The sequence below is a fragment of the Nicotiana tabacum genome, chromosome 16 (genome assembly GCF_000715075.1).
Source record: "Nicotiana tabacum cultivar K326 chromosome 16, ASM71507v2, whole genome shotgun sequence".
Taxonomy (NCBI): Eukaryota; Viridiplantae; Streptophyta; class Magnoliopsida; order Solanales; family Solanaceae; genus Nicotiana; species Nicotiana tabacum.
Window position 1 is genome coordinate 60,628,264 of NC_134095.1, and position 12,976 is coordinate 60,641,239.

Consider the following 12,976-nt stretch of genomic DNA (forward strand, 5'->3'; position numbering starts at 1 on the left):
TAGATAGGATTTTTGTAATGCATAGATCATAGTTTAGTCTAGCTTCTTTTATTTTGTCATGGTGTAATAAGGAGTTCAGTAAGTAGTAGCAGCAGCAACAGCAACATTGAAATCAATGCTTCATGGTAATTCCAGCTACCGAAACTTCTCGAACTACACTGACCTGATTCCTTTATAACCAAGGATATGTAGGCAACCTCGGAAGCAGGGTGCGGTCAAAATCTTTCGAAAATGCTTCCCATGGAGTATTCAAACGGGAAAAAATCGCTCGTATCTGCTCACTTTATCTTTGAACAAAAACTCTCCGTATTTCTGAGCAAAGAGGGGCAGCTGTGAGCACGTAATTTTTGCCCTATATGAATTATTCCCATAAATTCAAACAAAATAAATCTTTCCCATTGTTTGCAACTTCGTGGATTTTTGTAGCATTTTTTTTAATTGCTTGCATTTGTCTGTGCACATTTATTTTATTTAAATCAAGAAAAATACTAAAAATATCATGCATGGCATTTAGACTTTATTTTGTACATTTTTTGGATTAATTGGTAGTTACTTGTTTTATAAAGAAAATTGAAAATCACAAAAAAATGCTTCATTTTTTACACTTTTATTGATTTTTTCTCTTTTAATTTAGGATTAAGTATTGTTTATAATTTTTACAATTAGCTAATTAGTTTAATTTAGGACTTATGGATAATTTAGGATTTTTAATTTTTAGGATTTTAATTAATTGGATTTTAAAATCAAAGAAAAGAAAAAGAAAGCAAAGAAAAGCACAAGGGCCATTTTGTAGCTCAAAATCGGACTGGGCCAGCTTGGAACAACCCATTTGATTTAAATCCCTAGTCCATTTTAAAGGCTCAGACCATTGACCCATAAACCATTTTCCCTCTTTATTCCCTAAATCCCTCACATTAAATAGGGGGAGATCAAAAAATCCATAAGAGGAATAGACCCTTCCCCTAGAGAGTACAACGACGCTAGCTTCTTCTTCTTCATATAAACACACACACTCAAAAATGCACAAAAAGGAGAGGAAAAGAACGAGAAGATAGGGAAGGGAGAAACAGGGGCTCTCATCACTCACTCATTCTCATTTTGTTTTTTTTAGAAGAAAAATTACATCCACCTCTAATCTTCATTTCTTGAGCAATCGAAGTTGTTTTCAAGCTTTTTGGCGTCGGCACCGGAGTTTCGTCATATTCGACTAGCTATCTCTTACCACAAAACTCAACAACTTTACCTTCGTTCACTGCTTCCATTCACATGAGTTGAATTTCAGTACGTCAAGTTAATTTCTGGGATCCAAGGCAACTTATAACTCGAGACCAAAGCTGTGTGTTGATTTCTGCTGTTGAATCGACTGTTTGGTGGCTGAACTCCGACCATTATTTTGGTTCATTTCTTTGCGGTTGTTCTGCTTTTAGGTATGTACATCTTTGAAGCTGTAATTCCCTGTTAGGATTAAATAAAACTGAGTTGTTATGTTTGTTTATAGTTGGCTTTATAGATTCAGCATGTTTTAGGTCTCAAAGTTACTCGAAATCTTTCTTTTGTTGATCCTTGGTATTACTATGTATTTGAATTAAAACTCGAATTTTTGAGGCTTGAATGTTTGTTGGTTAGTTAGTCGTTTTCGGCTCGTTCAAATTTTTTTGTTTGATTATGTTTTAATATGGTTATGAATCTGATTAGTGTTAGATAGGCATGGAGTGTAAATAGGCACAAAAATGATTTTTGATATAGATAGCCTTCCCATTTAGCACGTGACTTTGTATAGAAATATGACTTCTGCTAAGGCCGTTATTCTGTTAAGTTAATTTCCTTCTGCTTAGCTAAATCACCTATATTAGCAATTTAAACAAATTTAGTAATGAGTTACTTTTGGGGATTAACTAATTGCCTAGTCTTGGAATATTTCGACTTCCTCCAAAGTTGAAATTCAAGGAACTACAATGCTTCACATAATAGTTAGTAACTTATCAATTTCTTCAAATTAACCCATAATCCTTGGCTTTGCAATAATCTTAAATTAGCTTTAGAAAAATAATTATGAATATCCATAGTTTGCTTTAGTTGAGTACATTCCTTTGAAATTAGAATCGAGGTATGCCATTAGTTGAATTTTCCATGGCCCTCGCAAACTTGAAAGTACGTAGTTGCTTTAGGCGTGCTATTTAAAATTACTTCTCTAAACTCGGGTGTGCATTTATGTGACTCAAATCCAAATCTCAACAACGTTAGATGAAATGTGTCATAAACCGCGGGTGCATTTGTGTGACGTGGTTCAAGATGTGTTTTATATGACGTTGAATCTTTCCTAAAAAGTGATAATTAAAAAAAGCGGGTATAAGAGTTAAAATTGTACCATAGGTTAAAACATGTATTAAAATAAGATAATAGGCCAATTATAACAGTTGAGCGACCGTGCTAGAACCACAGAACTCGGGAATGCCTAACACCTTCTCCCGGGTTAACAGAATTCCTTACCCGGATTTTCTGTGTTCCCGGACTGTAAAATATAGTCAATCTTTCCTCGATTCGGGATTTGAATCGGTGACTTGGGAAATCATAAATTATCCCAAGTGGAAACTCTGAATTTTTAATAAAATAATCCCGTTTCGATTGTCACTTAAATTGGAAAAAACTCCCTTATACTCCCTTCCGGGGTGTAGCGAAAAAGGAGGTGTGACAGGTATCAGATATAGAGATTCTGGTATTCTAAGGATTTAAAGAATTAGAAGGTCCTCGGATGCAGATTGTTCCAGGTTTGTGAATGGTAAAGGTATGTAAAGAGGTTGGCGGCTGATCGTATTGATATGGATAGGTTATTACGGGTTTTCGGAGTTTATCTATCTATTTTGGGAACAATTGGAATTGATTTGGAGGCCACTGATAGGCCTAGTGAGGATGTGTATTCTACATCGGGTCGGATTTGTTTACTCAGCAGAGCTATCGTAGCGGGTACTGTAATCGGTTAGAGTTGACCTTATTCGTGTTCTGATGTGTTTTATGTGTTACTTTTCTACGCCACGATGGATTGTGAGACTGTTGACTATTTACATATGATGCGGTATTGTTTGGGCTTTGTGGAGGAATTCGAGCGAGATACCTCCTGGAGTGCTGAATGGTTGATTGCGTCTTGGTTATGGTCTTCTTATTTGTGGTATATATATATAGTGATATCCCTTTCTCAATGATTATGGTCATGCACCTCAAGTGTGTCACGACCTAAAATCCCGGCTTAGGCATCGTGATAACACCTAGTCTGTAAAATTAGGTAAGCCGATTACTTACAATGATTAAGCTAGTTTAACAATGATATTTTAAAACAAAGTTTAATATAAATACCGAAAAAAGGTAACACAAGCCTACGCGGCAATAATCACAAAAACCTCCCAAGACTAGGTAATATAAAGTCACAAACTCTAGATGAATAAATAGGAATGTCTCAAAACAAAATACAATATTGTTTGGACAACAAATCGATAGTACAACAAAAAGGGAAAGGACTCCAAGGGACTGCGACGACCAAGTAGATCTACCTTGAATCCTCGCGATTAAGAAGCTAACTCTGCCTGAGTATGATATCTACAATACCTGGATCTACACAAAAATATGCAGAAGTGTAGTATGAATACACCACAGCCGGTACCCAGTAAGTATCAAGACTAACCTCGATGGAGTAGTGACGAGGTACAAGTCAAGACACCTACTAATCATAATAACTTATGCAGTAAATAAGTATAAAGCTAATAATGCAAGCAATAAGCAGCAAATGACAACAAGGGATAAACATGTGAAATAACCGTAATGTAATCTGAACACTATTAAGTACCAGTGCAATCATTTAAGGAAAAACAATGATAGCCAAATACTGAAACCATTCTAACACAAGTTTCACAACAAAATTACTCCGAGATACGTCATCTCATTAACACAAGTCACGAGTCTCAAACAACAAATCATATGCTCACAACACCTTGTTCCCACATTATTAATCACTACCGTGTGGACAACTCACGTGCCAATATCTCAATTCACTCGGAATGTCACAACCCCAAAACCGACGCGGTCGTGATGGCACCTATCGTGAAACTAGGACATCCAACCTATTTTTAAAAGAATCCATATTTCATTTAGAACTTAAGTAACACCATTTTTCAACTGAAATATGATAAAAAGATACAAAGTAAAAATAAAACAAAGCGGAAAATACAAGCCCGACCTCAGGTGTCACTAAGTCATGAGCCATGCTACAATAGTTCCGAAATAAGACAAGACCAAATAGTCTGAAAATAGAAACAAAGTACTAATAGGAAGATAGAGAAGGAGAAAAGAGGAACTGCGAATTGCCAAGCCGATACCTCGCTATCTCCATAAAGTCCTCAACCGGAATAGTCAACAGCCGCTACCGTGTCCTAAGATACCTTGATCTGCACATAAGGTGCAGGGGGTAACGTGAGTACACTAACTCGGTAAATAACAAGTCCAAACTATAGATTGCCAGGTAGTGATGATCCAAACCTCAATAGGTAATACAATTAAACTGTACAGAAAAGTAGGCATGCTTGCAGTTCAAGTATAAAATTCAACAGTAAATGAATATAATTTGAACAGTACGGAGTATAAAGCTTAGCAAATCTCTATGTACCAATGCACAGAAAGCATGAAAAATGTACCGTGTACCTCCACTCATAAATGCTCAATCACTCGGTACTGTATATGGCCATCCCGCCCAAGGAAGATCCATCCTGGAATATATATACACATCACTGACCGCAGTCATCTAGAACCGAGGAAGGCCATTCCAGCCCTATGGAGAAGATCTATCTCCAGGTATAAATATTTTGGACAAGATCCATGTCCAGGGAAGATCCATCCCTCAATAGCGTCAACCACGCTCAATGGGTGTGTAAAGACTCCAGAGAGGCTCCTTTCAGCCCAAGCGCTATAACAAGACAACAAAGGCATAATCAATATCCCGTTGTGGTGTGCAGCCCGATCCCATACTGTTACTCAATATCAGGCTCTCGGCCTCACTCAATCATCACTCTCCAGTCTCACACACACGGGTTCAAAATGTCATGATACTAGCCCGAACAATGATATGATGTGCCAAATAACAATAATCGAGACTGAGGCATGATATAATATGTATAAACAGGACTGAGTATAGAATATCTATGAAGATAATGATATGACAGCAAGAAACGACCTCTCGGGTCTCAACAGTATCGACGTAAAGCCTTAACATGATAATTAGCATGATTTACAGCTCATTAACTTAATCACACAATCACAATACAAATATCAGCAAGAAAGAGTCACTAAGTGGTGCCATGGAATGATCCAGACTGCAATTCTCACGGTGCACGCCCACACGCCCGTCACTTGGCATTTGTGTCACCTCAATAGTAATCATAGAACACATAGTTCGGGGTTTCGAACCCTTTGAACTAAGTTTGGAAGCATTACTTACCTTAAGCCAAGCCAAAACTCTAGCCCGCGATGCCTTGCCTCTCAATTCGGCCTCCAAATTCCCTGAATCTAACCAAAATCAGTATATTATCATCAATATACGCTAAAGGAATAAAACCCATACGAAAATTATCAAATTAATTCAAAAATCCCATAATTGGCCAAACCCGACCCCCGAGCCCACGTCTCAGAATTTGATAAAAATCACATCACCATAATCCTTATCCTCCCGCGAGTACATACCAAGAACATCAAAATCGGACCTCAAATGACCCCTCAAATCACCAATTTAAACTCTCCAATTTCAAGCCGTAATTTCTCAATTTCCCCCATTAAATCCCACAAATTTCATGCTTAATCAACTGAAAATCACCATAGAATCGAGTTTTAGGTTCAAGAAACTTACCTCAATGAAAACCCCCTTGATCCCCCCCTTCACAACCCTCCAAAAAGCTCCAAGTCCGAACACAAAAGGTGGAAAAATGACCAAAGCGAAGGCCTCTATTTATACTTTCTACCCAGCAAAAACTGCACATGCGGTACCAATGTCGCATCTGCGGTCCGCACCTGCGGACAAATCTCCGCTTCTGCGGATTTTCATTTAAAATCCCCCATCCGCACCTGCGATCAAACCACCGCACCTGCGGGCTCGCAGGTGCGACTCGCCTTCCGCTTCTGCGATGCCAAAAAATGCATCTGCGGTCTCTTCCCGCTTATGTGATCCTCACACCTACGGTCCCCAATCCGCAGGTGCGGAAACAACAGAAATAGAAAAATTTCTGCAACTCCAAATCCACTCCAACCTTCTGTCAATCACCCAAATCCATCCCGAGGCCCTCGGGAACTCAACCAAACACGCCAACAAGTCCCATATCATCATTCAAACTTATTCCAACTTTAGGAACACTCAAAACAACATAAAAACATCAAATCATGCTCGGATTCAAGCCTAAGGATTCCATACTTTCAAATTCCGCAACCGATCCAAAAACCTATCAAACCTCATTCGAATGACCTGAAATTTTGTACACACATCACAAATGACACAACAGACCTACTCCAATTTTTGGAATGCCATTCCGACCCTGATATAAAAATTTTCACAGCCGACCGGAAAATGCCAAAATTTCAATTTCGCCAATTCAAGCCTAAATCTACCACAGACCTCCAAAATACATTCTGATCACGCTCCTAAGACCCAAATCACCTAATGAAGCTATCTGAATCATCAGAATTCACATCCGAGACCTTCTCTACATAAGTCAACATTCGGTTAACATTTCCATCTTAAGCTTACTCAAAAGAGACTAAGTGTCTTATTCCTCTACAAATCTACTCCGAACCCAAACTAACCAACACGATAGGATGAAATATAGCTGAACAACACATAAAGAAGTATAAATGGGGAAAATGGAGCGGTAACTCATGAAACCACCGGCCGGGTTGTTACATAGAATGATTACGGTCTCACAATCATAATCTGCCCTAAGTGGTCACATGGTCAATACCAAAAATCCGCCTGACATGGTCACAGACTCACTATCACAATCTGACCAACATGATCACAAGTCTAGAAAATACTGTCTAACATAGTCCAAAACTAAATACAGTAAGAGGAAAGGATAGGGAAAGAGAAACAAGGTCTGCAAAGCGCCGGGCAGCTACCTTGGAATCTCCCAGAAGATCAACTGTGCGATGAAATCAACACCCACCTTGTCCGAAAACACCTGGATATGCACACGAAGTGCAGGGTGTAGCGTGAGAACAACCAACTCAGTAAGTAACTGGACTAAATAAAGAACTAAAAGTAGTGACGAGTTCTGCAATTATGGTTCAATTTCAGTAATTTCAACATAGGAAAATAGGCATGCTTTCATGTTCGACAATTTTAGGTCAAATCAGTTACCTCATGTCAAGTTCAAGTAAAACAGAACATAATATCTTTCAGAAAACTTCAAGACGGTGTTATATGGAAGCTAAGTGCAACAATAATAAAATCAAAAGCATCCTCTCAACGCAACAGTCACTCAGTCTTTCTCAATAGCTCAGCACTCGGTACTCGGCACTCGCACTCAGTAGGTACTTGCGCTCACTGGGGGTGTGTACAGACTCCGGAGGGGCTCATTCAACCCAAGCGCTATATCAAGCCAATCATGGCATAAATCAATGAACATGTTGCGGCGTGCAGCCCGATCCATAAATATCCTCACAATTAAGCCCTCGGCCTTACTCAGTCATCAACTTCTCCAGTCTCTCGGGCTCTCAGAAACCATGATAAGCAGCTCGGCATTCAGGCCCTAACTCAGTCACCAACCTCTCCAGTCTCATGGGCTCCCAAAAATTATAAAAATCAGCCCAAACATAAATGATGTAATGTATCAACAAGGAACAAAAGAGACTGAGATATGATACGCAAGTAAAACTGTGACTGAGTACAAGACAACAATTAGCAAATTATTCAACAAGTACACGACATCTATTGGTCCCTATAGTTCCAACATATAGCCTAAACATGATTTCTAATATGATTTGCAGTAAAATTTCTATAACACATGGAGAGCATACAACTAATAACAAGTTATTCAACTTCATGGTTCCACAAAATGGACCAAGTCACAATTCCTACATTGCAGGCCCACACGCTCGTCACCTAGTATGTGCATCACCTCCAAACCTGCCACAAGACACATAATACGGGGTTTCATACCCTCAGAACCAAATTTAGAACTGTTACTTACCTCAATCCAAGCAAAACTCTACTCTAACACACATTTTGCTCACAAATTGGCCTCAAAATGTCTCGAATCTTACCACAAATAGTACAATACAATCAACACGGGATAAAGGAATCAATTCCACAAAACAATAAGAAGTTATTAAACTTAAAACCGGCCCCCGGTACCATGTCTCAAAATCTGACAAAAGTCACAAAACATAAAAGCTCATTCAATCACGAGTCTAACAATACCAAATTTATCAAAATCTGACACCAAATCGTCATCTAAATCTCCATATCCCTAGGCTCACGCCCCTCGTTTACACCTTAAATACACACCAACTACGTGGGAAAATCAATGGGGAAACAAGATTATTGATCAAAAAAGAGCACAAGGGACTTACCTCAAGAATCCCCTCGAAAATCCTCTCGAAAATTTGTAAACCCGAGCTCAAAATGTTTCAAATGAAGCCAAATTCGTAAACTCTTGTATTTAATTTTCTGTCCAGCACTTCCGCTTATGCGGACACTTAACCACATCTGCGGTGTCACAGAAGAGACCAAATTTCTGCTTCTGCGGTCCTCTCCCCCGCATCTATGCAACCATAGGTGCGGAACTACCCATCGCACCTGCACAAACGTCCAATTTTGCGCCCATCACTCTGCTACTGCGACTATGTAGGTGCGAAAAAATCTTCGCACCTGCGACCACAGTCCTTCCCAAGCCTAGCCGCATCTGTGCTCCTCAGCTTTCACCTACGAACAAAGCTCCACAAGTGCGATTAGACAAGCAGAGTTCACCTTCAGCAATCACTCAACTTCAACTTTTGATCCGTTAATCATCCGGAATCGCCCTGAACCCCCGGGACATCAACCAAACATACCAACAAGTCTTAAAACATGGTAAGAACTTAGTCAAACCCTCAAATCACCTCAAACAACATCAAAAACACGAATCATATATAGATTCAAGCCTATTGAATTTTGAACTTCCAATTTCTACAAATGACGCTGAAACATATCAAATCACGTCCTATTGACCTCAAAATTTACGTACAAGTCACAAATGACATTATAGACCTGCTCTAACTTCTAGAATCGGGATCCGATTCCGATATCAAAAATTCCACTCCCAGTCAAACTTTCCAAAAATCCAACTTTTGCCATTTCAAGCCTAATTCAACTACGGACCTCCAAATGATAATCCACACGTTCCTAAGTCCAAAATCACCATACGGACCTATTGGAATCATCAAAATTCTATTCCGAGGTCGTTTACACATAAGTCAACATCCGGTCAACCATTTTAACTTAAGCTTTCAACCTTGAGACTAAGTGTCTCAATTCATTCCAAAATCTCTCTGGACCTGAACCGACTACCCCGACAAGTCACATAACAACTATAAAGCAAAAAATGAGTGTTAAATGGGGGAACGAGGCTACAACTCTCAAAACAACTGGTCGAGTTGTTACATTGCTGCATCAGCTGGTCTACCCCTCTCATAAGCCTTCCACCACTAATACGCCGCTCCCGACAGCTGGAATGTAGTAAAAACAACTCCATTCACCTCCACAATACCCATCGTGTAGAGAATACAGTAACACTTCTCTAGAAAACCCCCTACATCCTCGATAGTTGTGCCACTAAAAGTAAGTGGACCATACTTCTTGAACTTCTTAAACTCTTCTACTCCTCCTTTGATGCCCTCGACCTAACCTCAGGCTGAACCAAAATAACAGGCTATACTGGCACCACACCCAGAGTATGGCCAATATGAGCCAGCTGCTTTGGAGTACGGACGGCAGGAGTCTGAGCTCCTCCCCCAATCTGTGAAGTAGCAGACGCAATAGAGATCAATCCCTCCTATGTCAATATACAAAACATGCTCAGGAACTATGTTAAAGTCTCCTGAAGTACGAGAATAACAACAGACGACTCTGGTGCTTGTCCCATAATTGGAGCTACTGGTGGCTCCTCAACTGCTACTATAGCAGGTGCTCTAGCTGCGGCACATGCCCCTCCTCGTCCTCTACCATGGCCCTGGCCTCTCGCGGCTCTAGTAGGGGTGTGGATGTTTGCTTGGCTAATCCAGTAGTGCGTGTCCTCACCATCTGTGAGAGAATAGAGATTTAAATGCTCAAACTCCAAAATAAACAAACTCGCACGATATGAATGAAAGAAGTGGGATTTTCCTAATAATTCCATAGCCTCTCGAAAAAAAGTATAGACACCTCCGTACCGATCCGCAAGACTCTACTAAACTTTCTCGTGACTGCTAGAATCTATGAACCTAGAGCTCTAACACCAACTTATCACGACCTAAAATTCCGCCTTAGGCATCATGATGGAACCTAGTCTCTAAGACTAGGTAAGTAGATTACTTACAATAATTAAGCCAGTTTAACAAAGATATTTTAAAATAAAGTTTAATATAAATACCAAAATAAAGGTGAAACAAGCATACATGGCAATAATCACAACAACCTACCAAGACTAGGTAATATAGAGTCACGAACTCTAGATGAATACATAGTAATAGAAAATACAATGCTGTTCCAATAACAAATTGATAGTACAATTAAAAGGGAATGGACTCCAAGGGACTGCGATGACCAATCAACTCTACCTTGAGTCCTCACAATCAAGAAGCTAACTATGCCTGAGTCGGATATTTCCAATACCTGGATTTGCACAAAAATATACAGAAGTGTAGCATGAGTATACTACGATCGGTACCCAGTAAGTATCAAAACTAACCTCGGTGGAGTAGTGACGATGTACAAGTCAAGATACCTACTAGTCATAAGAACCCGTGCAATAAATAAGTATAAAGCTAATAATGGAAGCAATAAGCAATAAATGACAATAACGAATAAACATATGATATAACCGTAAAGTAATCACGATATGAATGAAAGAAGTGGGATTTTTCTAATAATTCCATAGCCTCTCGAAGAAAAGTATAGACGCCTCTGTACGGATCCGCAAGACTCTGCTAAACTTGCTCGTGACTCGTAGAACCTATGAACCTAGATATCCAATACCAACTTGTCACGACCCAAAATCCCGCCTTAGGCGTCACGATGGAACCTGGTCTCTAAGACTAGGTAAGCGGATTATGTGCAATAATTAAGCTAGTTTAACAATGATTTTTTAAAATAGAGTTTAATATAAATACCGAAATAAAGGTGAAACAAGCATACACTATAATAATCACAACAACCTATGAAGACTAGGTAATATAGTCACAAACTCTAGATGAATACATAGGAATAGAAAATACAATACTGTTCCAATAACAAATTGACAATATAATAAAAAGGGAAAGGAATCCATGGGACTGCGAGGATCAAGCAACTCTACCTTGAATCCTTGCGATTAAGAAGCTAACTATGCCTGAGTCTGATATCTCCAATACCTGGATTTGCACAAAATATGAAGAAGTGTAGCATGAGTACACCACAGTCGGTACCCAGTAAGTGTCAAAACTAACCTCGATGGAGTGGTGATGAGGTACAAGTCAAGACACCTACTAGTCATAATACCCTGTGCAGTAAATAAGTATAAAGCTAATAATGGAAGCAATAAGTAGTAAATGACAACAAGGAATAAACATGTGATATAACCGTAAAGTAATCCGAACACGTTTAAGTACCAGTGCGACCATTTTTAAGGAAAACAATGACAATCGAATACTGAAATTGTTCTAACATAAGTTTCACAACTGAATTACTCTGAGATACCTTATCTCATAAACGCAAGTCACGAGTCTCAAACCACAAATCATATACTCACAACACATTGTGCCCATATTATTTATCATAACCACACAGACAACTCACATGTCAATATCTTGATCCGCCTGGCATGATTACGGGCTTACAATCACAATTCACCCGGTGTGGTCACAGGATCAATACCAAAAATCTGTACTGCATGGTCACAGGCTCGCTATCACAATCAGCCTGACATGATCATAGGCTCATTATCATAATAGAAGCAGATAATACAAGAACATGTGGGCATGATCAATGAATGTCAAGTCTCTTACTCTAGAAATGGTATAAGTGGAATGCTACAATGTATGCGTGTGTGAGTTTACTGTTACATTACAAGTCAAAAAGTAATATCAAAGAGATCGAGTATCTCACTGAAAGCAACACAACAATACACATAAGGTGCATGACAAACACTAGGAAAATCAAACCATCACACTAATATCATCGACATAATGACCAGAGGGCATCACATATCATCCCTGACATAGCCACCCTTATCTCTCCGTAATAATAAAATCATAATATCCATCCTTATTGCTCCGCCCAAACATTTAACATAATAGCAACCTGTATCACTCTGATAGCCACACGTATCACTCTGATAGCCACCCGTATCACTCTAATAGCCACCCATATCACTCCATCCTGACAATATCATTTGTCACCTGTATCACTCTGCAGAATCATCAATAGTGAGATTTGACTTATGCTTCACATAACGACAACAGTGAGATTGCCCCCTTATGCTCCGCATAACAACAATCAACTCACAAAACAAATTCATATGTGCTAAGATTACCACAACGCATAGCCTAAGATGTGCTAACAATTTCGAATAAATAGATGAGAAATAAAAGATATAACATGTGCTAACAATTTCAAATAAATACATGAAAGAAGACTAAAAGTCTAAATCGGTCAATTTCCACATATAAGCCCAAGTACGCACTCATCACCTCGCGTACATGTCTTTCACATAATTCAAATAATACAATCAAC

At 39.1% G+C, this 12,976-nt stretch overlaps 1 long non-coding RNA gene across 1 annotated transcript in view; it reads left to right on the forward strand.

The window, feature by feature from the left end:
• Positions 1–600: 600 nt before the first annotated feature.
• Positions 601–12,976, forward strand: part of LOC142170549 (uncharacterized) — a 35,871-nt gene continuing 23,495 nt past the window's right edge. The window contains exon 1 of the long non-coding RNA XR_012699787.1: positions 601–1,427. This is a non-coding gene — a long non-coding RNA (uncharacterized LOC142170549). The remainder of the gene's footprint in view (positions 1,428–12,976) is intronic.